The 27,397-nt window shown below is 36.1% G+C and overlaps 1 long non-coding RNA gene across 2 annotated transcripts in view; it reads right to left on the bottom strand.

The window, feature by feature from the left end:
• LOC141507824 (uncharacterized) overlaps positions 1-19,234 on the bottom strand; it is a 331,288-nt gene extending 312,054 nt beyond the window's left edge. For both annotated transcript variants that reach the window (XR_012474276.1, XR_012474275.1), the window contains exons 1-2: positions 18,988-19,234; positions 15,887-16,045 (exon numbers count right to left, since the gene is read on the bottom strand). This is a non-coding gene — a long non-coding RNA (uncharacterized LOC141507824). The remainder of the gene's footprint in view (positions 1-15,886; positions 16,046-18,987) is intronic.
• Between the last annotated feature and the right edge of the window lie 8,163 nt (positions 19,235-27,397).

The following is a 27,397-nucleotide window of genomic DNA, read 5'->3' as shown; positions in this document are numbered from 1 at the left end:
TTGAAAGAGCTACAGGAAGACATAGACTACAAAACTCTACTAGTGGAAATGGCTTAACAAACTATGGTATATGTATGTCATGGAACACTATTGTTCTATTAGAAACTAGGAGAGATGGGAATTTAGGGAAGCATGAAAGATATGCATGAATTGATGCTGAGCGAGATGAAAAGAACTAGAGAAACATTGTACACCCTGATAGCAGTATGGGGGTGATGATCAACCTTGATGAACTTGCTCATTCCATCAGTGCAACAATCAGGGACAATTTTGGGCTGTCTGAGATGGAGAATACCATCTGTATCCAGAGAAAGAATTGTAGAGTTTAAACAAAGACCAAAGACTATTACCTTTAATTTAGGGGGTTTTTTTTGCAAGGCAAATGGGGTTAAGTGGCTTGCCCAAGCCCACACAGCTAGGTGACTATTAAGTGTCTGAGACCGGATTTGAACCCAGGTACTCCTGACTCCAGGCCCAATGCATTAGCCACTGTGCCACCTAGCTACCCCTATTACCTTTAATTTAGAAAAATAAAACCTGTTATCTTATTATGTAATTTTGCTCTCTTATACATTATTTTTCCTCCTTAAGGATATATTTTCTCTCTCATCACATTCAACTTAGATCAATGTATACCATGGAAATAATGTAACAACTAACAGACTGCTTTCAGGGGGGAAGAGAGAAAGATTAGGGAGAAAATTGTAAAATTCAAAATAAATAAAATCTTTTTTAAAAATTAATTTTTTCCCCTGGAAGAGGATGTTCAGTTTTGCTGGGTAGTTGATTCTCAGTTGCATTCCAAGTTCTTTTGCCTTCTGGAATATTACATTCCAAGCCCTATGTGCCCTTATTGTAGATACTATTAAATCTTGTGTGATCCTGACCATAGCGCCATGATATATGAATTTTGTTCTGGTTGCTTGTATATCTCTTTGAATTGTGAGTTCTGAAACATGGCTATAATATTCCTGGGCATTATTATTTTTTTTTGGATCTCTTTCAGTAGGGGATCGGTAGATTCTCTTAATTTCTATTTTGCTCTCTGCTTCTAGGATATCAGGACAATTTTCCTGTAGAAATTCTTTAAAAATGAAGTCAAGGCTCTTTTCCTGATCATGACTTTCTGGTAGCCCAATAACTTTTAAATTGTCTCTTCTGGTTCTGTTTTCAAGATCTGTTTTTTTTTTCAATGAGTTATTTCACATTTTCTTCTAGTTTTTCCATTCTTTTGATATTGTTTTATTGTGCCTTTATTCCTTGCAAAGTCATCAGCTTCCTTTAGCTCTATTCTACATTTGAAGAATTTTTTTTTCTTCAGAAAGCTTTCTTATCTCCTTTTCCATATGGCCAATTCTGCTAAAGTATTTTTCTCCTCATTAACTTTTTGAACTGTTTTTTTCCATTTGACCTATACTACTTTTTATGCTATTTTCTTCAGCATTTTTTGTATCTCCTTGTCTAAGTTGCTGACTTGGCTTTCATGTTTTTCCTGCTTCTCCCTCATTTCTCTTCCCATTTATTCCTCTACCTCCCTTACTTGATTTTCAAAATCTTTTTTTAGCTACAAAATATTCTGAGACCAACTTCTATATTTCTTGGAGGATTTAGATGCAGAATTTGGAACTTTCTCATCTTCTGAGTATGTATGCTGGTCCTCCATGGGACCAAAGTAATTGTCTATGGTTAGGTTCCTTTTTTTTCTGTTTACTCATTTCCCCAGCCTATGCCATGGTTCTGGAGTGCTTCCTGAGCTTTTGAGTATTATTGGGATACCCCACAATGACCTCAGTTCCTTCAAGGTCTTTATGAGAGACTCTGACTACTCTCCTGCCTGTGCTGTGGTCTGTGGATGGCAATGCAGGGCCCCAGACTGCAACCAGGGTCTGAATATGAACAAAGCCCAAGAGTCCTGTCCCAGGATCAGAGGAGAGACCTCTACAAATCTCCCCTCACCACCTTACCTTCTGTGGACTGAGTGCTCTGGAAGCACCACTGGACAGCTCACTGCTGGGTGATTCTGTGGGCCTGCGTCCATTTCCTGGGATCTGGGCTGGACTGAGGGCTGTGGCTGCGCTGAGGAGGACCACACTGGCCTGGGCTTGAGCTCACTCTAGCAGAGATTTCCCTTCTGATATTCCAAGTTGTACTTGGTATTCCCTGGGTTGCAGGTCAGGAAATTGCTTCTGTTGCTGGGACCCTGGTACTCCTTGGGACCTAGGTGCGCAAGTGCCAGTGGACTGTTCCTGAAAGACTGGAGCTCCTTCACTCAGGCACAATATTCTTGGCTGTACTGCTGCACCCCCCCCCCACTCCCATGGAACAGAGCTTTCCAAAGATCTTCTAGATTACCTTGGGCTGGAGAACTGTCTTACCAGATCTTTTTGTGGGTTTTGTTTCCTGAAAATTTAGTTAGAGCCACAATTTTAAGGTTTTTGGAATATTTTGGAGAAAGCCTCTAGAAAAGCCTATTCTCATACCACCATCTTGGTTCCACCCATATTTAACTTTTCTAAAAAATTTTAAACCTGTCTTCATGAGACACCCTTTTTGTTTACAATTTGTTTTCTCATGACTAATCTTTCCTTCTTACTCTCTACCTCTACCCATTCCCTTACTAAGTGAAATGTACTCCTCCCTTTTCAGCTTTTTTTTTTTTTTGGCATAGTGACTTCATTCATTATCTCTATAACTTCCCTATGTCTTCCTCTGACCATCACTACCCTAAATGTGTTCTCTCTCCTCTCATTAGAAGGTAAGCTCCTTTTAAGTAGGGATTGTCTTGTTTTTTGCTTTTGTATTCTCCTTGCCTATCATAGTATATGAAGTAAGTAGCTAATAAAACTACTTACTTTTCATTCATTCATTCATAATTTGGCAACTCCAAGATAGAAGTTTGTTTCCAATCTATGAGATAAAGTGGCAGGATAAGTAAAATTTAGGGAGTTGAAAAATTTTAAAACAATGAGAAAACCTCTTTTTCAATGAAATGAGTCATTGACTATTTTCTGAGACATCTTTTATACAAGCAACTATTTGGATGAAGCATGATGGCTTGCTCCCTGAAACTGATATGCTCACTCAAATATTCCTAAACCTCTTAGGTGAATGATACAATAAAGTCTTCAGTTCTATTGGATGTTCTGAATACATGAAAATTGGCTTTGTTCTTTAAAGGTGATAATAAAAGCTTTGGAAGCAACATGATCAGGGGAATTAGAGGAAATGCTCATTAAAACAAATTTAAAAGGTCTAATGATTAAAATATTGATTAATTAGCCAAACATTGATTAGCAGTCACACTTTATCAACTACAGAGTTTCTAATTACTGTGCCATTATTCCATAGATTGACCTGTTCTCTCTTGTCACTTATGATGAAGAACAATTTTTATTAAGTGGGTTTTGGATTTTTGACCTGTAAAATTTTAATAGGGAGTGCACAGAGGGTGTCGTGTGTGGTTTGGCATTCTAGTCACCAAGGGACTGATAGTTACTGTCTCTACTTAACCAGAGGCACAATAAGTGCAAAAGGAAGGTGAGCACTTAGGGATTATAGCCTTAATAACTTCATAAAGGAGGGAGGGGAAATGGCACACTTGCATCCAGTAAAACCCACAAATGCACACACACACACAGAGATAGCAAATACACAATAGTGAATGGAAAAAAAATGGTTTCTTTCATCTCATTGTTTTGTATAGCTCTTAGGATAACAGAGTACTCAAATGGAGCAAAAAAGGAATAAGCATCCACTACACATTAGACACTGCTGAAAACCAGAACACATTTCAATTTTTTGGGAAAGCATTATCTTGGGATACAAGAAGAGAGATAAGATTCACCTAAGGTAAACAACCACCTATGCCACAAAGAGAAGGCAATAAAAGTTGTTCCACACAAACAACTCTCCTGGAGATTGGGGGGGGGGGTGTGACTCAAGAAAAATCTTGCATTTAGAGTATCTCATCAGGGCAATTCTTGGACATCTTACACAAGAAGATCTTGTAGATCTCAATAATTGTCTAGGCAAGTCTGCTGACGCAAGCGCTTACTCTTTGATTCGCCAAAAGAAAAGGCCAATGTGTTTGAAAGCACTGCTTGGGATGTACTCCTGATGAGATCAGCTCTAAGGCCAGAAAGCAGATTTATAGCATGAACATAAGTGGGCAGGGGGCACATCTTTTTGATCATACATATGCTTGACAGGCAAAATGTGCTTACGACCTTATTGCCAAATAAGTAACAATGAGTAAGCTCCTCACAGTCAGTGGAAAATGACATCCAGAAGACAATTCAGAAGCAAGGCATTAGTCTGACAAGATCAACAGCCAAAGCCTGGTAAAGGGCCAGAAAAGAAGAGCTTGGTGTTCTGGGGCCACTGCAGGATAGAATTTCCTACTGGCTAAGCTTCTGGGTCCTGTGGAGGGGCAATGTTTTAGAAATCGCTAGCTGATTCTGAAGCAATTGAAAGGAGAAATAAGAGTTGGCATTACGCCCAGAGAAAAAGTGTCATACCTGTTTCTACTTGTGAGAAGGGAAGAGATAACTGCTTCAGGGACAATAGTAATACACTGCAAGCCATAGGAGCCAAGAGAATGAACCCCTACTTTGAAAGCTTCCTGGCAATATTTTCTGTTTTGTGTATGTCTATTTGCATGTGGAAAGTTGTGGGGGGGCAGGGAGAATGGGGCTCATGGTTACCACTAGTTATGCATTGGGAAATTCTATTTATCATTTACTCTGGTATTATATTTTCTAATGTACTTCAAGTTTAGGCAAAGAGAAATGGAGAATTCAGGGAAAATGGAGAAAATGGTAGAAGTATGGGTATAGCTTGGGAATTCAGATGCTGGTTCTGACATTTAACTTATTGCATAAATATGGAAAAAAAACATTTTTCATTTCTGAGTCTTAGGTCCCTCATCTGTTAAAATTGGGATAGTCATGTTTAAACTACCTATTTCTCACAATGTTGCTAGGAATGTGCTTTGTAAACTGTTAGGTGATATTTAATTTTGGGGGCAATGAAGATTCCATTTTTTCTTCAATGATCTGAATAAAACAAGCAAAAATGCTTTCTGGTCCTAAATTAATACTACTACTACTTCCTCCCTTGTATTTAGACTTATTGCCAAATTACTTTTGGCTGAATAGCACTTCTCTAAACTTAAATATTGATGTTTTCTCAGCTTCCCAAAGTGAAACTTCATGAGTCTAACTCAAAAAAAAAGTGAAATGCAAACTCTGAAGCTTCTTTAGTATTTTACTTTTGTTCTTGCTCTCAAAACACATACAGACACACAAAATCCTTATGACAAAAAGAACTAGAAGAATAAAAAAAGTAAAGAAAAATGGAGGTAAGGACACAATCCTTTTGATATTGTTATTTTACACAAGACCAAGAAAAAGCACTTCTATGGCATTGTTTTCTTTTCTTAGTTTTAGCATTCTAAAAGATCATAATGAAGACTTCATGAATAAAAACATGGTGGGGGTGGGGGAAGAGAGGGCATTTGGAGAATTTTTCATACACTTAGGGAAAAGCCTAATGGAAGTTTTTTCCCTTCTTTCTTGTTTCCTCATCTCTCTCCTTTCTCTCTCTCTCTCTCTCTCTGTCTCTCTCTCTCTCTCTCTCTCTCTCTCTCTCTCTCTCTCTCTCTCTCACTCTCTCTCTCTCTCTCTCTCTCTCTCTCTCTCTCTCTCTCTCTCTCTATCTATCTATCTTGCATAGCTAGACAACAGCAAAAAGTTGAACATTTTAAAACTCTGTGAATATGTCTCCTAGAGTAGTTTTGACCATCATATTTCAGATAAGGACACTGATAATTTGGAAAGCATCCAGAGTACTAGGATGATATGCTACCTCAAGTTCATGCCATATCAATAAAGGCTATTTTCAAAGTTGCTAATGCATTTTAAAAATTATTATTTTTTGTCTTTACTTGACCTTCCTTATACAAGATGCTTTCCTCCTAAATGGATTCTCACTTCTCACGTGGAAAAATATTTAAGCAAAACCTACCAACACAATGACTGGATCAGACAATATATGCAACTTTCCTGAATCTTAGTCTTTCAATTTCCCCACCAAGAGGTACTATTGAAGATGAGATTGAGTTCTGAACTTGAAATCAAGAAGAGCCATATGGCCAAAGGGCAAGTCACTCACTCTCTCTCTGGATTTTGGTTTCCTGGATTGTAAAATGGTGATTAACTATCTCAAAGGGTTGTAGAGAGAGTCAAATGAGATATTGGTAAAGTATTTTACAAGTCTTAAGATGCTATAGAAATGTTAGCTATTTTTATTATTATTAGAAAGAGGAGAGAAAACTATTTCTTCATCTCTTCTTTAAGGTCACCAATGACTCATTAAAAAATGTTTATTAAGCACCTATTATGTGTGTGCCAGATGCTGTTCTTGGCCATAGAGATACAGAACACAAAGAATGAAACAACCTGTAATTGATAATTTGTTAATGGAAGTTTACATTCTAATGGGAATTTATCAATTAATACATTTGTATCACTACCCTAGCCCCCACCTTCCTGGAACGTCAGTTATGTTACACTTTCCCCTCTCACTCAGGGTTCTCCAAACCAAAGGTTTTGGCTGGGGCTACAGAACCCACCAATGTACTGCCTCAATAGAGCCTCAGTTCTATTATGCTATTAACAGTCAGATATGGTTTTATAAAGAACTTCAAAAGGTCTAATCCTTCTTTCCCCCTTTCTGCCCTTTCCCTCATATTATCACCTGTTTCTGGAGAGGGGAAAGAAGGTTAGGTTCATACATTAGCTCAATTCTGTTAAAACACACCCAATTCCAAATATGCATTTGGATGCTACTCCACAGCCCTTGAGTTCATGCACTCTAGATTCTCTGAACTTGGCTTCCAGGGTTTCCTTGCTAAGTTGATGGACTGCAACATCCTGTCTGAAACCCTGGTCCAATGTTACCATGGCTCAAACTTCAATGGATCTGGTGAGCAACTAAATTGAGGACAAACAATAAAGAACAGAAACAAACACTCCAGGTTCATTTATTTGGAGTGGGGTAAAAGAGCAGGATTCCTCTTTCCCCAGTTCAATTCATCCCATCTCTGTGGATAAATTGCAGTTATTACCCTCTGGCACAGTTCAATAGAGCACAAGAGAAAGTAAAACAGATAGATTGTCCCAAATTGGCCAGTTTTAAAGTCTATTTAGTCTATTCTGGTTATGTAGCCAATCAAAGGGGGTTACTGATACCTATATGACAAATGTTGTTACCTAATTAGTAAGTATTTAACTATCTGAAATTTCAGTCTTGTTTCCACTTAACATGATTGATATCATTATGTGTGTGATGTTCTCTTGCTTCTGCTGACTCAATCTTGCTTTGAGTTCAACTAACTTTTTCTCTACTCCTATGATAGCCTCCCCTATAGTGGCCTCAAGGTGTCCAGGGGTTTGGTGACTCCTCATCAGAGATCAGTTTTTTCTTTTTTTCTGGTGTTTTTCCATTCTTCAGTTGAATTTATTTCCTATGGGTTGCTTTGAGAGCAAATTACTGGGGAGGATGTCTTATGGATGGAGAAAGAATGGAAATAGGCAAGGACAAGCTAGAAAGGATTTACCTGGAGTTGGGCAGCACATTAGCTATTAATCTATTCTAGGGGAATTGAAAAATAGGAAGGTTCTCATTCATTGGGAAGACTAAAAGTTGGTAATTAATGCTTAAAGTTAAGAGATGAATAGAACAATATTATGTTCCAGTCTTATCCCAAGGCTATCATTTTCCAAATATGATTTTCTGGAAATGAAAACACACTTATATTTTGGCTACAGTCATGGTTCTTCCTTATTAGTCTACCCATCAATGATCAATCAAAAAGAATTTTTGCAGACTTGTTATGTGCTAAGCACTGTACAAGGTGGTAGGAATGCAAAGCTAGAAATGAAATATCTCCTAATTTTAAATCTCTTTTAATTTGCAGAGAGAGATATGTATAGATATAAAAATATACAAAATATGGGCAGCTAGATAGCTCAATGGATAGAGTGCCAAATCTGGAGTCAGGAAGACTCCTCTTCATTAGTTCAAATCTGGTCTCAGACACTTAGTAGTTGTGTGACCCTGAGCAAGTCATTTGACCCTGTCTGTTTGCCTCAGTTTCCTCATCTACAAAATAAGCAGGAGAAGGAAAGGGTAAACTACTTGGTATCTTTGTCAAGATAATCCCTAATGGGGTTATGAAGAGTCAAAATGTGACAGAAAAATGAGTCAAAACACAATAGAAAAATAACTCAATATGTATAAAATATAAATAAATACAAAGTAATGGGGGGGAGAGACAGATACTAAAGAACTCAGGTAAGAGGCTGCATTTGAGTTGAATTTTTGAAAGAAACTAGCAGATATAAGGAGTTTAAAGTAAATGAGTGAAGCATGTGAAGCATGGAGGGAAGAATCTTAAAAGGTAAGATAGTAAGAAGTCCAATTACACTGGATCATTGAGTTAATTATATACATTTATGTATATATATTCTCATATATACATATATGTACATATGTATAGGCATATATATTTTATATATAATAATGCTGGAAAACTTCTCAATGGAGAAGTATAAATGATAAATAGAGGGCTTGAATTTAATAATAAAGGTATTAAGGAGTCACTTGAGTTTATTAAATATGAGAATGACATGGTCAGATTTTTGCTTTAAGTATATCAATGTGGCAGTTGTTTGGAGGTTAAAGTGGACATGAAAGAGACATTATTAAAAGGGTTATTACAATTATCCAGATGAGAAAGGATAAAGATTTGAAACGGGGCATTGGGTCATATAGTGAAAACTGGAATTCTTATAGTGCTTTAAGATTTGAATAGTGCCTTACAAACAAAATTTAATTTGATCTTCACAACCCAAATGTAGGTACTATTTTTATCCCCATTTTATAAATGAGGAAATAGGCAGAAGTTAAGTGTCTTGCCCAGGATTACCCAACTAGTTAATCTCAGAGGCTGGTTTTGAATTTAGGAAGAGGAAAGGATAGTTATGGAAAATGTTGTGGATGTAGATTTGACAAAAATTGACAAACAATTATATGTGTAGAATGAGGTAGTCAGAGAAGTTGAGGCTGACTTTTAAGTTGCACACCTGGACAAGATGAAATAATGATTAGCTTAATCTGCTTCTTTGGTAGAAATGGGAAGTTTAGAAGAGGTGGTATAAGGAAAAAGATGAGTTCTCTTTCAAATTTTGAACTTGAGAAACCTATAGACTCTTCACTTAAAATATCTAATAAATAGATAGTAACATGAGACTGGAGATCAAGAGAGAGACTAAGACAGAATGTGGGCATCATTTGAATAGAAATAATTGAACCCAAGGAAGCCAATGAGGTCACCAAGACATCAATCAAACAAACAGAAGAGGGTTTTGAATGTAACTTTGTGGTATAACCTCAGTTAGAGGACATGATTTGGGTAATGATATAGCAAAGGAGCTTGAGAAGGTACAGTCAGGCAATTAGAAGAGGAGCAAAGTGACAATAATGTCTAAAAAAACCTAGAGAGATAATAGAATCCAAGAGAGAGCAGTTAGCAATGGCCAAAGCTACACAGAGACCAAGAAATATGAAAACTGAGAAAATGCTATTCATTTTATGGCTTCTAGCCTCATTCAGAAAATTTTGTAATCATAGGCCAGGTTTCCTGCCTGCCAGTTTCATTTATATGTTCTTTTGCTCACTCTTGGCTTATCAGAAAGTCACAATGATACTATAAATTCAAATAACCTGCCCAAGATTGGGATGTTAAGTTGAATAAGAACTGGGGCACATAATTTCAATTATAACTCAATTATGTTTCCAGGTTGGGTCATCTTAAGTTAGTAGTCAGTGTATGTGTTTATTCTTTCAGATATAGTGAATACAAGGTCTTTGTACCTGTATCCATTTTCATAAAACCAGTCTGCTTTTCATGTTACGTAGTCATACTTACCAGCCCTATTATGTCTGCCTAAGTAATTCAATCTATTTAGTCAAGCTAGTTGATTTTGTCCCTTCTATTCCAAAGATCCCACATCTCCTACCTTCAGCCCCAGTTGACCTTTGTACTCAATATTGGATTTTGGTGCCATAAGTGCTGAAATTTTTCATTTGACTTTGTTTATTGTACAAGGATATCTGTTTGCTGAAAAGGAAATGGGAATTGTCTGATTTTAACCTTTATTTGGAGAATAAATGATATTGAAACCACAGTATGCAATTTCATTTGTGATTTTCAAGGGTTTTGAGAACTTTTTAGCTAAAATCATAGCATTAATATTTAATTATAAAAAATGAATTTAATCTAGCAGGTTTTTTCATTTAAATTATGGTCTTTATGCCAACTTGACCTAGAGTACTAACTAAGAATAATATTACATAGTTAAAAATCCTACCAAGATCCATGGAAAACTTTCACTGATTGGGGGTAGTAAGGAAGAACTATTAGTAAATTTCTTTCTTATATGTTCAAAATCAATCTCAGATTGCACTTTCTATAGGAATCCTTTCTTGATTCTCTTTCTTAATTAACAGTATCTCTTGATTGGGAGGGGGAAGGATGATTTTTTTTATCTCGGTGAAGGGAAGAACATTGGACCTAAAATCAAAGGATCTAGGTTCAGATCCTATCTTTGACAGTTAATAGCTGTGAGAATAAAGTTGTCACATAACTTCCCTGGGCCTCTGTTTCCTCATTTATAAAATTAAGGGGTTTGACTAGATGATCACTAATAATCCTCTTATCCTTAGAGCTATTTTCCTACAATTTGAGAAATATTATTTATTGCCCTTTTCCCTTGTTGCAGTAAAACAAAATTCCTTGAGAACAGGAGATTTTTTTGCTGTTGTTGTTTTTGCCTGTGTATCTCCAATATCTGGTATAATATCTCACACATAATAGGCATGTAATAAAAGTCTGTATATAAAATTTTAATCAAATGATACTTTTCAACCATAAGTTTTGTTCTTTGAAACAGAAGAATGAATCATACAAGGTTGTTGATCTTCATTCTCAAAGAGAACCAAAGTGACAACACTATTTTAGAGTCAAGTTACAGAGTATCTCGTTGATCAGACCAATATGATCTCATAATGCTCTACCACAGATTGAGCATAAATAGATCTTGTGAACATTTTGGGCAGATTCTCTAAATCTGTGCATCTTGTGTTTCTTTTGAGCTACAACAACTCTGCTTTATTCCTAGGGCACAGTGCCTTCTCTGAGGAAGATATGTCATATTAAGTGGTTCTTTACCTATGTCTCCCATGTCACATAATCAATTCTGAAGTTCAACAGAGACACTTTGAGAGAGTCCTTGTGTAATTTTTTTTCTGACACCCCCCCAGTTGCTTGTTTTGTGTGAGTTCTCCATAAAATAGTATTTTTGGCAAGTGCATGTTTAACATTTGAACAATGTGGCCAGTCTATGAGAGTTGTGCTTTCTGTACTAGATCTGAATGCTTGGCAATTTAGTTGGAGAAAAGGACCTTAGAATTTGGTATCTTATCTTTCCAGGTGATCTTCAAAATTTTCCTTCTATTTCATATGCTTCGGTTTCCTGTCATGGTACTAGAATACTATCCAGATTTCATCAACATACAACGAGATCGGCAAAATCATAACTGATCTGAAAAATCATGAATAACTTTCTCTTTTTTAACAGTGGGATCTTGTAACAAAATAGTGTGATGATGCAAATATGTTAGGAAAAAATGAAAATTTTATCTTTTATGGTTTTGGGGGGGGAATTAAAGGTATAGAACAGAATTTTTCAATTTCCAGTAGATTCTATGGAAATTAAGGCTGTCTTTTTGGGAAGAAGCCAATATGGTAGAGTGAAAGCAGGAATTCCCAGTAGCTCTCCACCAGACCACTCCAGATACCTCTAAATAATGACTCTAAACAAGTTCTAGAATGGCAGAAGCCACAGAAAGACTGAGTGAATCAATTTTCCAGCACAAGACAACTTGGATAATTTGTGGGAAAGGTCTATTACCCCAGGGTTAGAAAGGCCCACAGGGTAACCCATTGTGCCAGAGGAAACTGACTCCAACCATCCACGAACAACCTGTGGGGCATCCAGGTTCCTGGAGGACTCCTGGGTCTGTGGCAGGAGCTGTGGTTTACAGATATCTCAGCCCAGGGATTGTCAAGGACAACTAAGAGCTCAGCAGGAAAACTCTGCCACACCAGAGTGAACACAAGCCCAGTCCAGCTCAGACTTCAGCACAGACCCCTCCCCGGGAAGCAGGAGCATACCTGGGGAGCCACCTGGCAGGGATCCACTGGCAATCTGTCCACAGATGGTAAGGGGGGTTGGGGGAGCCTGCAGAGGTCTCTCTGCTATCCCTGAGGCAGGACTCTGTTACTTTGTCCATTCTCAGATCCAGGTTGAAGGCTGGACCCCCAGGTTCAGGAAAAAGGGTTTTATTGCCAAAGTGGAGCAAAGAACCTCCTCACAGTTCCAGGACAGAGGGGAGTGCTTGTTGTCATCCACAGACCAGAATGCAGGCCAGGAGAACAGTCAGAATTTGACATTTAAGACCTTGGAGGAATTGAGGTCCTGGGGGTTGTCCCTAAAAAATAGCTGCAAAAACCCTCAAAAGATTGGGGAAGTGCATCCTCCATCCACCTTAAAAAAGAGTTAAAATCAAGACATAGATTGGGTAAATGAGTAAACAACAGAAGAAAAAATATCCTACATAGGCAATTACTCTGGCCCCTTGGAGGATCAAAATATACACTTAGAAGATAACAAAGTCAAAATTTCTACATCCAAAGTCTACAAGAAAAATATGAACTGGTCTCAGTCTATTGAAGAGCTCAAAAAAGATTTTGAAAAGTAAGGGAGGCAGAGGTAAAATTGGGAAGAAAAATGAGAGTGATGGGGGAAAATTATAAAAACCAAGTCAGCAGCTTGGTGAAGGAATTACAAAAAAAATTGAAGAAAATAACATCTTAAAAACCAATTTAGATCAAATGGGAAAAAAGTAATCCAAAAGGTCATTGAGGAGAATGCCTTAAAAAGCAGAACTGGCCAGATGGAAAAGGAAATACAAAAGCTCTCTGAAGAAAATGTAGAATGTACATTCCTTCAAATGTAAAATGGAGCTAAGGGGAACTGAAGTCTTTGCGAAAAATCAAGAAACAATAAAACAACCAAATGAATGAAAAATTAGAAGAAAATGTGAAATATCTCATTGGAAATACAATAGAACTGTAAAACAAATTCAGGAGAGATAATTTAAAAATTATTGGGTTATCTATAAGTCATGATCAGGAAAAGAGCCTAGACTGCATTTTCCAAGAAATTCTCCAGGAAACTACCCTGTTACATTAGAAGTAGAGGGTAAAATAGAAATCAAGGGAATTCACCAATCACCTCCAGAAAGAGATCTCACAATAAAAACTCCCAGGAATATTATGGCCAAATTCCAGAAATCCTAAGTCAAGGAAAAAAATATTAAAAGCAGTCAGAAAGAAGCAATTCAAATATCGTGCAGCTACAGTCAGGAAAACAGAAGATTTAGCAGCTTCTACTTAGAATATGATATTCCAGAAAGCAAAAGACCTTGGATTACAACCTAGAATCAACTACCCAGAAAAGTGAACATCTTCTTTCAAGAAAAAGATGGACATTCAATGAAATAGGGGACTTTCAAGTTTTCCTGTTGAAACAACCAGACCTGAACAGAAAGTTTGATCTTCAAGTGCAGGACTCAGGTGAAGCATAGAGAGGGTGGAGGGGAAGGGCAAATTATGAGGGATTTAATGATGTTGAACTGCTTGTATTCCTGCATGGGAAGATGATACTGATAACTCATATGAACCTTCTCAATTATTAGGGCAGTTAGAAGGAGCACATACATATATATATAGAGAGAGAGAGAGACAAGGCACAGGAGGGAGCTGAATGTGAAGGTATAATATTTTTTTTTAAATGGAGGCAATGGGTAAAAAAGGAAATGTACTGGGAGAAAGAGAATGTAGAGGTAAAATGGGCTAAGTTATTTCACATAAATGAGTTAAGAAAAAGCTGTTACAATGGAAGAGGGGGCCATGGGGGGAATGAGTAAGCCTTCACTCTCATCAGAAGTGATTCAGGGAAGAAATAACACACATATATAGAAAATATAGTATAGAAATATATATATATATATATATATATATATATATAAATATATATATATATTACCCCAGAAGAAAATAGGAAAGGAAAGAAATATGAGAAAGGGGGCAAGGGGGAAGGGAGAGAGGGGGTATAGGTGATAGAAGAGAAGGAAACTCATAGGAGTGGGTAGTCAGATACAACACTTTTGATGAGGAACAGGGAGGAAGGAGAGATAGAAGAGAATAAATGGGGGTGGGGAGGAAGAGGAGGGAGGCAAATACAGCTAGCAATAGCAACTGTGGGAAAAAATATTGAAGCAATTTCTCTGATGGATTTATGATAAAAAATGCTATTCATTCCAAAGACAGAGCTGATGGTATCTTAATTCAGACTGAAGCAAATTTTTTTTTCTCTCACTATTTTTTTTTGAGGTTTCTCTTTCTTAGTGGGGGGGTGGTTATATTTACTTTTATAACATGACTATTGCAGTAATGTAAAAAAAATAAATTTTTTAAAAAATAAATTAAGGCTATCTTTAGCAAAACTTTATGAAAGGAAAAAGAAGCTTTACATTCATCAAAACTATATGAAAAATAGAAAAACCTCACTCCTTTCATTTCTATTTCATTTTACATCTCATCCTCTAAAGAGTTAAATGAGTTGGGGTTCAATTCAGGCTGCCTCTTTTCAAAGAAGCTAGTTCTAGATCTCTATGAAAATGATTCTCTAATGATACCCTCCTTAGCTATGTGCCAAAAAAGCAGCTCACACAATTGCCAGTTGGCATCCTTTCTGCATCCATGTAGAGAGAGGAGGAAAGTTAGAGCATTAGGAGAGATGGGGAGCCAAGTGAAACAACCTCTGAATAATGCCATCAAGCAACCGTGCAGGTCTTAAAAGTCAAAATGTACATATACATAAACATACAAAGTGAAACTATTCATGTCAACATCAAATATAACACATAGTCAGTAGAGTTGTAACATGGCATTTGTGTGGGTACAATTATATGTTTTCAGGTGCTGATTTGTTCTTTATTAAATCAAAAAAGCTTTTTCTTCATTGCTTTTCAAAAGTGAAACCCTATGGCTCCTCTGGGAATTCTGAACAAGCAAATATTTTGGGTAAGTAGTACAGCCCTTTTGCACATACTTTTATTATTATTTCTTTCTGTGGAAATTTCAAGAGGAATTTTTATTCAGGAAGTAAAGAGGTTTGAAACAGCATCCCATCCAGGGGTGGGAGAGCTATGCCCATTAGTATGAGAGTTACATATCAATCCCCTAAGGCATGGATGGGAGAATAAACTTCATACTCTGCATATGCAGCAGCCATATTAATATGATAGATTTTCAACGCTCTATAGGATCCATTACTGTGTGTTGGGCCAATAATCCATGAATTTGAAAGATTTATACAATAGACCATAACAGCTCCTTAGGAACAATTATGTCCTATCAGATGAAAAAATGTCTTTTTAAAACCTTCCTATTAACCTGTTTGCTCCACAGACCATATTCCTTTGAAGGTTAAATTATATACATAGCACAATGGGCCAAATCATCCCATTTGGTGTTTAAAAATGTATTTATGGCACAAAGCTCTCCAAAATGGGAAAGGGGAAATTGCACCCATGTGGGCTATCAAATCAAGGTGATTTTGTAATGTGAACAAGAGGCAGCATGGGCAATGTCAGCAGGGAGAATCAGACTGGATAATCCAAAGATAATACTTACCTCTTTACCTGCCATCTGCATTCTGAATCACTGAGGATCCACAGGCATAGCAAAAACATCACACAAGTGTATTTGGTACTTGTACAACTTGATTCTGAATCAATGAAATGTATAACATAAGGCAGCCACTATCAGCTTTGATAGGTACAATGCAGTAAGCTGAAAAAAAGATGATCATATATTTAAAACTACAATCGCTATCTTATGGAAAGTATTATTTTTAAAAAAATGTTTACTTTGGTTTATAAAACATTTTTATCACTATCTCATTCAAGTAGGAAACTCATGAGAAAACTAGGGCAACAAATATTTCATTTTAAAATTAAATTTTACAATCATTTATTTTTACATCCCTATTATAAGCTACACACTGTGCTAGATATTGGGGAAAAAAGATAAAGAAGACAATTGTTCATGCTTTCAATGAGCTTAAACAAAATGTACAAAGATACTTAAATAAAAATGCATGCAAAATAAATATGATATAATGGGGGAAGGAGAATGAGGAACCAGAACTAGTCTCTTTCTGACAAGGTAGCACTTTAGTTGTATCTTTAATGAGTTTTTTTTGCTCCAAAAAACATAGATGAGTATGGAGATCATTCCAGGAATGGGAGATAGTCTTGTGCAAAGTCATGGAGTCAGGGAATGTAATGCTGTAGCCAAAAAACATAAAAGAGATCAAGTTGTCTGAAACATGGAGTCATGGGGATAGGGTTGGGATTGAGCAGAGGAAAGATGGACTGGATTTAGATTATGAAGCACTTTCAACATCAAATAAAAGAATCTATATTTTATCCTAGAAATAAAAGGGAGTCAATGAAGCTTTTTGAGCTGACATAGATTGATTTGTACTTTAGTATACCTTTGTTGGCTATGTGGAGGAGGGGTTGGAGAATGGAGAGACTGGATGAAGGGATATCAATTAGGAGGCTACTAAAATGATAAAAGGCAAGAGGTAAAAAGGACCTTAAGTATAACTGTGGTTTGGGGCAGCTATGTGGTGCAGTGGATAGAGCACCAACCCTGGAATCAGGAGGACCTGAGTTGAAATCCGACCTCAGACACTTAATAATTACCTAGTTGTGTGGCCTTGGGCAAGTCACTTAACCTCAGTGCCTTGAAAAAACTAAAAAAAAAGTATAATTGTGGTTTAATCAGAGAGAAAGAGATAACTGGAAGAGATGATCTGGAAGTAATATTTCATGATGAGATTGATTAATAATATTCATTTTACTACTGAGAATTTATTTTTTATCTTTCATTTTTATATTAACACCAGTCTACCTTAATCTTTTCTCCATTAAACACTTCCATTTTGCTTTAGAATGTTTTTACTTTACATATTACCTTTTTTTCTTATTTAATAATTTAGTAGATGTTTTATTTTTACATTACATTTACAGATTACTCCTACTTCTTATAACAAAGTAAAACAATTAGCTAAGATTAAATGATACTGTGAACATTTTAAAATGCATATGTTTCATATCTGTAACAACTTCCTAGTTCTCTATTTTTTTTGAAATTAACAGAAATCTATTTTCTCTCCCTCTGCACCTGACTGGGGGGAAAAAAAAGAAATGAATATGAAAATTCCTTGCAACAAAGATGCATAGTCAAGCAAATTCCCTCAATGGCAGTACATAAGTATTTATGTATACATACTTAGGTATGCATATGTGTATGTACAGTAGCATCTATGTAGCACAGAAAATAGAGAATCTGGTCTGTAATCAAGAAGTTTTTGTTCAATTATTTCAGTTATATCTGACTCTTTGTGACCCTGGAATTTTCTTAGCAAAGATACTAAAGTTGTCTACTATTTTCTTCTTCTCTAGTTCATTTAACATATGAGGAAACAGAGGCAAACAGGTTTAAGTGACTTTCCCAGGGAAACACAGCTAGTAAGTGTCTGAGACTAGATTTGACCTCAGGAAGAGGAGTCTTCCTGACAGCGAGCCCAGTTATCTATCCACTGCACCACCCAGTTACCATGAATATATGTAGGTTTATGTCTTATTCTGCACTCTAAATATACCATCTCAGAAACAGATAGTATATTTCATCATTTGTTTTCTGGAATCATGAATGGTCATTAGATTGATCATAGTTTTTATAGCTTTAAAACTAAGGAATTTTAGTGTTATTATTTTATAAAATGTCCTAATTCTGCTCATTTCATTATTCATGTTTACAAAAGTCTTCAAAATAATTCATTTCAAAAAAATTAATATTTTTGTATTCATTTTTCTGTTTCTATGAACTTCACTCTATATCAGCTCATATAAGTTTTCTGTGCCTTCTTGAATCATCTATTTCCTCATTTCTTGTAGCACAATAGTACACTATCACAATTTAAACCAAAACGTCCATTCATTCCTTAATGGGTAACCTGCAGTTTCCAGTTTTTTGCCATCACAATAAGAGTTTCTATAAATATTTTTGTACCTTTTCCTTTCATTTTATCCTTTAGGAATAGATATAGCAGTGGTATAACTTTGACATACTGTTTTAGCAACTTTTTGTAGATACTTCCAAATTGCTTTCCAGAATGGTTATAGCCATTCACACTGTAGCAAAGTGCTTGTTTTTCCACTACTTCTTTTATATTTATTATTTTCTTTGTTTCGTTATCTTTATCATTCTGATGGACATGAAATGAAACCTCAGAATTGCTTTCGTTTTCATTTTTCTATTGGAAATAGTTTGGAGCATTTTTTCATGAGTTTATTCTCTTGAGAATTCCCTATTTAATCTCTTTAAACCATTTATCAAATGAGGAATGGCTCTTTTTCTTATAAATTTGAATCAGTTAATTATATATCTTATAAATGAGTGCTTTATCAGGAAAACTTACTGCAAAGATTTTCTTCTTTCTCCCCTGCCAAGTGAAACAATAACTATAAAAAGAATGAAGGAGAAAAGTACAGCAACTCAACAAAGCTATCTAATGCATATCCCTCCCCCCATACTCAATAAATTCTCAGTAAAATTCTGGTTTGTCTAAGAGCAAATAAAGCTTTTCTGTTTCTCTTCATAACTTGATCCTTTCTTATCTCGTCTATATACTCATATACAAGCAGCCATGAAGGACTTACATCATCCATCTCTGTGACTTTTCATTCACTGTCCCTCCTGTTGGTAATGTTTTTCATATTCACTCCCATCTCTTAGAGTTCCTGACCTTTGTCATGATTCACTTCAATTTCTATCTTCAGGAGGAAGTCTTTTCTGGTCCCCTGATCCTCTAGTCCCTTGTTCTGCTTTATGCATGTCTGGTCTGGTTTATGAATGTATATCACTCATCCAAAAGAATGTAAACTTCTTGAGAATAGGAGAATTTCATTTCTGTCATTCTAACCCCAGCACCTAGCAAAGTACTTGGTTAATAGTAGTTGTTCATTAATTGATTAATTAATTGGTCAACCAACGTAGATACTATAGTTAATGTTCCACATCCTTCATCCCCATCACTATAAAGAGGGGGGGAGAGAGAGAGAGAGAGAGAGAGAGAGAGAGAGAGAGAGAGAGAGAGAGAGCTACAGGAGAACCTTGGTTCATGAGTATATGAGATTTATATTAGCTTGGCTGGATGAGGAAAATTTTTTTGTAAAATACATCTTGTATGATAAACAAAATTTGAGTATGAACATTATGTTTGAACTTGAAAGGCTCACTAAGGCATGACACTCAACTAGAGCAATGGTTTTTTTTTGCTTTCTTATGTCAATCAAAGGAACCACATGTCAGTATACTGTCTAATCAGCCTCATATGGCATTGACCCTTCGTAAAGGCAATATCGTTCACTCTTAATGATAACATTATAATTGTGTTCACATGTCTTTGCATATGTATGGTAGTGCTTTATGTAAAAGTAAATGGTTGTGACTGTGATCTACAACAATATTTGTAACAATGGAGAAGAAGATTGAAAAGGAAAGTGCAAAGAAAAAAGAGATTATTACATTGGAAATGAAAAAAGAAATCATTGAGAAGCATGAATGTGGTATGTGTGAGACCAGGATGAAATAAAGATGGTAGATGTAGTGAAAGGGGTCACGAAAATATCAAAGCAATGACCATGTGTTCCAGAAGGTGTTGAAAAGTTGATTTTCATATGGATTAACTAGAAGCACTTAGCAGGTGATACTGTACCTGAGAACATAGTGAGGAGCTGACAAGGGTTGAACTGATGGAAATGGATGAGGAAAAACAGAGGTTATGGGGGATATCTCAACTGAAAAGGAGGTTGAGAGGTCGTAGGAATTCTTCATGTCAAGTGATATTAGGGAGGTTATCAGATATGGGAAAAGTGCAAAATTTTCTTGAAAAAAATCACCCAGGGGCAGGTGGGTAGTGCAGTGGATAGAGCATCAGTCCTAGAGTCAGGAAGACCTGAGTTCATATCTGGTCTTAGACATTTAAGACTTACTTAGCTGTGTGACCTTGGGTCAATCACTTAACGCCTTTGCCTTGCCAAAAAGAAAAACCATCACTCAAATAATATTGTACCAATGAGAGTCACAAATATTGTGCAATGATAACACCATGTCACATTTCTATGATATTCTGAAAAAAAATGTCAAAAATAAGTGTCATTAGATAGATTCCTAGTCAGAAACGAATGTAAAAATAAAATCAGAGAATTAAAACATGAAAGTAGTTCTAAAAAACAAAAAATAAGTGAAGGCAATAGTGTTATTTTTAGTGAAAGTAGCATAAGACACTCCAGACATTGAAATCCCTGATGTTCTCAAGGAAGGAGATTCTCCTTCCTAGCACTAACCTTTCCTCCTCTTCCCTGTCATCACTTTCACGCCAGTCATGATTCTTCTCAAAGCTTGAAAGCAAGTTAATTTGCTTTATTTTTGGTTTATATCATGTACTACTCAATACTATTGTATTTCAGGTAAAATAGAGTAAAAAAACTTACTTAAAATTATTAACACATTTTTATATGAATATTTTTGGGGATGTGGTACTGATCAACTCACTTTACATTATTTTCTATGGGAAAATTTCACTTTGCAATATGGACAAATTGCATGATGAACAAAATTAAATTCATAAACTGAGGTTCTACTGAGGTATATGTTTTCAACTATTCTCTATGGTCTAATTACATGTCTAATTACTTCCTTTTAATCAAGAAAATACTGCAGTCAAATCAACTGGCACAGTCACTACACCTGAAAGCATATGTATTCCCTATATATAGTCACCCCTACCTTTCAAGTTTACTTTTTTGTTGTTTTTGTTAGGCAATGGGTTTAAGTTACCTGCCCAAGGTCACATAGATAGGTAATTATTATGTATCTGATACTGGATTTGAACTCAGGTCCCCCGACTCCAGGGCCAGTACTCTATCTCCTGTGTCACCTAGCTGCCCCACATCCCAACCTCTCTACCAATATAAGAGAGCTTCTATTTCATCTGAAATGCTCCAGGATTGTCTGTTAATTATATTTTATTAGAAGTTGATTGCTTTGTAGATTTGTTATCACTTATGTTATCATAATCATAGCATATAGTGTTCTTTTGTATGTGTTTTCTTCACAATCAATTCAAACAAATTTGTATATGTTTAACCCCTGAATTTTTCTATTTGTTGTTTATTAAAGTGAATAAACATAGGTCAGTTATTTTTGATTAATAAATATCATATATTATTATATTATTAAAATCATCAATAGATACTGAAGTAGTCAGTCAAAGCAATTTTAAGGATCTATTATAAAATTAAAGTGCCAGGTACTTTGCTAAGTACTAGAGATACACAGAAAGTCAAAAGATTATCCTTGTTCTCAAGGAGCTCACAGTCTAATTGAGATTACATGAGTACAACTATTTAGAAACAAGATATATACAGGATAAAATGGAAGTAATTGATGGAATGAAAGCACTAGAATTAAGTAGAATCAGGAAAGAATTCTCCTAGAAATTGGGATCACAGCTAGAACTTGAAGAAAGGGAAACCAGGAGGTGGAGATGAAGAGAAAAGGAAATGCATGGAATTTGGAAATGGAGTGTCTGTACAAGGGACAGCTACGAAAGACAATTGAGTGATGGTTAGAATGAAGTGGTGGAAGGGGATGTCTTGAACCTGGGAGAGGAAACAAGGTGATTTCATTAGTCCAAGCATAAAGTGATGAGATCCTGTACCACATAATGAATTGGATGGGGGGATGAAGATATTGAGTGGTTGAAGGTTGTTGTGCCTTCAATGCTAATAGAAAAGTTTGGAAGGGAGAAGTGTTTTCAGGGGAAAATAATAAGTTTAGTTTTGGATATGTTGAGTTTAAAATGTCTATAGGACATTCAGTTAAAAATGCAAGTATGGAGGTTAGGAGAGAAGCTAGGGTTGGATGAGTAGACTGGAGAATCATCAATATAGAAATGATAGTAGAAACTATGGATGCTGATGGCATCAACAAATGAAATAGTATAGAGGGAGAACAGAACAGGTCCCACAATGGAACTCTGTAGACCCCTACCTTTAGTGGGCATGACCTGGATGGAGATCCAGCAAAGGACTTGAAAAGTAGAATGTAGAAAGGTAGGAGAATCAGCACAGAGTAATATCACAGAAATCTAGGAAAAAGAGAGTATCAAAGAGAAAAGGGTAATTGATTGCATCAAAGGTTACAGAAGGATTAGGGTTAAAGAAAATGTCATTAAATTTGTCAGTTTAGAGATCATGGAGAAATTTAGAGAGAGGAATTTCAGTTCAATATGAAGCCAGATTGTAGAATTAAAAAGATAGAGGAAAGGAAAGTCTACTTCAGATTAGCTAAAAAAAGAAGAAAGAATAGAAGTGGAATGATAGCTATTATGGATTAATAAAGGATTTTTTTTTGAGGATAGAACAGAGATGGTCATCCTTGTAAGAAGTAGGAAATAAGGCAGTGGACAAGGAGAGAATGAAGACAGGTGAGATAAGGATGATAAAGGGAGCAATATGCCAGAGAAGACATGTTGGAATGGGATCACTTATGCTTACAGAGGATTTACCTTGGTAAGAAGGACCACAACTTTTTATGATACATGAGGAGATAGAGAATATTTTCTCATCTGCAAAATGGGTATAATATGGCACTTCACTCTCAGGATTGCTATGAGGATAAACTGAGATGATATTGATAAAGCATTTTGCAAACTTTAAAACTATATAAATGCATACTAATATTAGAATTATATTGAGACAACTGAAGGTATATGGTATGTCTGATTTTAGTCCACTGAAATTTAAACAATATTTGTAAATAGAAAGTCACATCTACTTCCCCCCCCTTCACAGAAGAAAAGGAAGAAGGCAGGGTTAGCATTAAAAAAAATTATAAAATAAATAATGTTTATCAACACCCTTTCAATGGGGATAGCCCTTTTTCCTCTGTCTTCCCAACACATATCCCAAATGTGACCTTAATGCTATCACTTGACTGTCCAAGGATCCCCATTTAGATCATCCCATGCTGGTCTGATTGAAAAATTAACCTTGTCCCTTCACTGACCCATTGCTCCCTTAATCATTTTAATTTGATTAACTTGGTCCTTATCCTCTGTCTCTTAAATATTTAAATGTCAAGCAACATTTAGCAGTGAGCTGAATTTACATATTACAGTATTGGTTTTTCTTGTCAGAACTGGCCCAAAGTAGCTACAATAGGAAGCTGCCTGGACACCATCAGTCTCAGCTGTTTCCAGATTTACCCTTCATAAAACTAAAAATACCTTTCCTTAATATAATGACCCCATATGCTAAGGAAAACTTCCTTGCTTCCCTCTTCAATTCATCCAACTCCTAAGTAAGCCTTCTTTGTCCTGCTTCTTAAGAACCCTGATCTATTAGTCAGCTAGTTAATCTAATAAACTATTCAGTAGTTTTTTAGTTATGCCCAACTCTTCATGACCCCATTTGAAGTTTTCTTGGCAAGGATACTAGAGTGCTTTGACATTTCCTTCTCCAACTCATTTCATGGATGAGGAAACTTGAGCTACATACCCAGTATCACACAGCTAGTAAGTGTCTGAGGCTAGATTTGAACTCAGGAAGACAAATCTTTCTGACTTAAGGCCTAGCATTCAAACATACATATTGAATTCCTAATATGTTCCTGAATATGGAAGTAAGTGAATTCTTTTGTATCCCAGAGAAGTGTATAAGAATTGTTTTACTCCTTTCTGCTCCTCAAAATTTAAAATCAAATCTGTGAAATGTGACATCTTAGCATACTGTCAAGAAGATAGGATTTTTGAGGCAGAAGAGCTGGATTGCCCACCATCTCTGCTACTTACTATATCTACCTGACCAGGTGCCCCTTCTGGGTCTTAGATGCCTCATCTGCAAAAGGTCTACATTCTCTCTAAGGTCTGTTTCAGTGTGAGATCTTTAATTACTATTGCCTCAAGAAGGATTTGAGTCTTCACAATCAAGTGCATCCCAAAACAACTATCTATGTGCTTTAGAAAAAAGGATTTCTAGGTATGGAAATCTGGCAGTTGGTGACATAGATGGATTGCTAGATCTGGAGTCAGGAAGCGTTGAGTCCAAATCCACCCTAGTTGCCTAATAGCTGTCTGATCCCCTCAGTTTCTCATCTATAAAAATGGGGATAATAATAGCTACCAAATCCCAGGGTAATTTTGAAGGTAAAATAAGTTGATATTTGTAAAGTGTTGGGAAAACATTAAAAAACTATAAAATGCTAGGTAAATTCATTTTTTTTAATTAGTGCTTTTACAAAAAGTAAAATGAAAAACTTAGTTATACTTCTCTTTCCCTCCACATCCTCAAATCCTTTCCCCTGTATAGGTTTGCCAAAAGTAATCTGGGCTTGACTGTTATTCCTTTCCTTGGTACTATTATTGATTCTAATGTGTACCTCTATTACCCCTCTCAACTATCAGACTATCAGACGGGAATATTTCCAATGATGGCGACTTAAGGCTAAAGGAATAAAAATTTAGGAATAAGTAGCCCCTTGTGGTACTCCTCAACTTACACCACATGAACAAATTTCTACTCTGCTTACTTATTCCTAAGGCCAGCCCTGACAAGAAGAACCAAGACTGTGATATGTAAATTTATCTCAATGTTAAATATTGCTTGACATTTCCCTATTTAAGAAGCAGAAGATATGGACCAAGTTAATCAAATTAAAATGATTAAGGAAGCAGAGTAGGGACCAGGTCAGCAGAGGGACAAGGTTAATTTTTCAATCAGGCACCAGAATGAATTTGTTGTTTGTGTCCTCAATGCTTCCTTCCCTTCATTTTCAACCTGGACTAGAAATGTTCATTATTTTTTCATAAGTTTTTGGCAAAGCACCTTGAGCTCTTTGGAGGAAAGGTGCTATATAAATCTAAATATGAATAAAAAATAAATATCTGTGAGCACTCTCAAAGACTCATTTTGTTTATCAAGTACATAGACCCACAGGGTAGAAGAATGAGGCAGAGAGAGAGAGAGAGAGAAGGGACAGGACAGTAGGGAATGGAATGGCAAATAATATCTCCTAGTTAAGGAATTAAAATTTCCTTAGTCAAAATTGTTCAGTCCCTGTACATCACAGAATCCACTGTTAGGATTCAATGAAAGTGTGGTAATAACAATTCCTTACTTAGGTACTCTGTAATTCTCCTTCAAGATAGTACCCAGATAGGGATCTGGGAGTGAATTTAATTATAATATTGCTTCCTCCTAAAGTGAATTTCTCTGCCACCTCATTTGTGAGCTATGCATTATTAAATGTGTTGTGATAATTAGGGAGACTGTCCTTTGTAAAAAAAAAAAAATTATCTAGCCCGAAATATAAACAAACAGCCTGAAAAATCTCAGAAGCCTTGCCTCTCTGGGCAATATTCCCTTATAAGGCAAATTGCTGTGAGGACCAAATTGAAGAAATTCTCCTTATTTTCTTCCTTCTCTACTTCATGCTAGGGTGAAAGGGTACAACATTCATCCAATCCAATTCTCTCCAATGGAGAAATAGTAGAAGGAGGAAAGAAAAGGATAATATAAGGGAGATACTGTCATATCCCTCCAAGGTATAAAATTGAGGAGAGATGGGGTGGTGTCCTCCAGCTGTAATGGACCTCCATGCCACTATCCTGGTCTAAGGATCCCTGGAGATTCCAACATCTCAGCTTCCTGGGATATCCATAGTAGACTTTTTGGTAGAAAATGTTTGTCTATAAAAAGGTTGCTAGGCAGTTGAAACTGAGCTTCCATTTCTGACTGGTTGCTTCCCTGATGGTAGCCAGGCCCTACTACATTTTGCTACAAGAGGAAGAGAGGGAAAATCCTGGAGGGACACTTTTTCATTTCATACTTGAGAGGGCATGATGCTAACTAACTTCCTGAACATAAAAAGAAGAGTCAAGTTGATTATTTCTAAAACCTATTTCATAGGAGCATGGGACAATTTCCCTACTTTGCCAAAACAACCTAGCTAAAGTATTAAAGATCACTTGGTTTTTTTAATCCAATTGTACATATTTCTCAAGGGGAAAAATACCAATGAAGTAAGAGTATAAATTCATGAATAGAAAATTATTTCTTGTCACAGGAGGCCTGTCATAGACTTCATGGAAGCTATGGGAAAAGCTGCTGCTGAGAAAGATTGTACATTTCACCCACTGTGGAGTCACCATCAGCAGCTAATACCTCTAAAATCAATTAAAAACTAAGAATTCTGAATTTAAACTTCAGTGAGGCTCAATTCATAGGTGAGAAAATTTCCAGGATTTTCTTGTTACAAACTTTTTTTTAAATTTCCTTCCCCAAAGATTCAAAATCTGGTAAAGTAAGGAAACAAGGAATGCAATGAGAGTCATTGTCAAAGAGACCTTTCTACTTTTATCTATGACACGTACCTCCACCCACATTTGAGCTATGCTGGACCAACCCAGAGATTGAACACAGCAATGTAAAATGCCAAACATTAGGGAAATGTTTTTTCTGAATCTATTCTTTTGTATTCTTCTATACTTACCCCTACTCCAAATCTCCACATCTAGGTACTGGACATGTAAGCAAAGCTGCTTTTTTTTTCTGACAGAGAAATAGAATTAGGCTCATTAATATTTTTACTATCAATTTGGAACACAGTATGTCAAACACAAGCTTTAAAAGTGTTCTCATTTTTAAATATTTCTGAGCAATTATCCAATTGGTATTTCTGAACAACAATCAAACACAAAGCAAGATGCTATCATTTAATCAATTGCATATGCATGGATGCATTCACATTTGAAGACACACACAAAAGTAAGATTTCAAAGAAAAATGCTGCACTCTCCAATATGGCATGGAGACAATGCCACTCACAAAAGCAAGACCAAGCCAAGAGCCCAGGCTTACCTTTCAAAAGGAGAAGTGGCACCATATTTTCCTCTCTCTGTTTCAATCACTATTTCAATGGTTTACTAGAAATTCATGAAAATGCCCACTTTATCAGATATGTATTGGGGGATTGATGACAGCTGGCAGCAACACTCCCTATGGT

The sequence above is a fragment of the Macrotis lagotis genome, chromosome 1 (genome assembly GCF_037893015.1).
Source record: "Macrotis lagotis isolate mMagLag1 chromosome 1, bilby.v1.9.chrom.fasta, whole genome shotgun sequence".
In the NCBI taxonomy this organism is placed as follows: Eukaryota; Metazoa; Chordata; class Mammalia; order Peramelemorphia; family Peramelidae; genus Macrotis; species Macrotis lagotis.
This window is presented reverse-complemented; position numbering and strand designations above follow the sequence as displayed.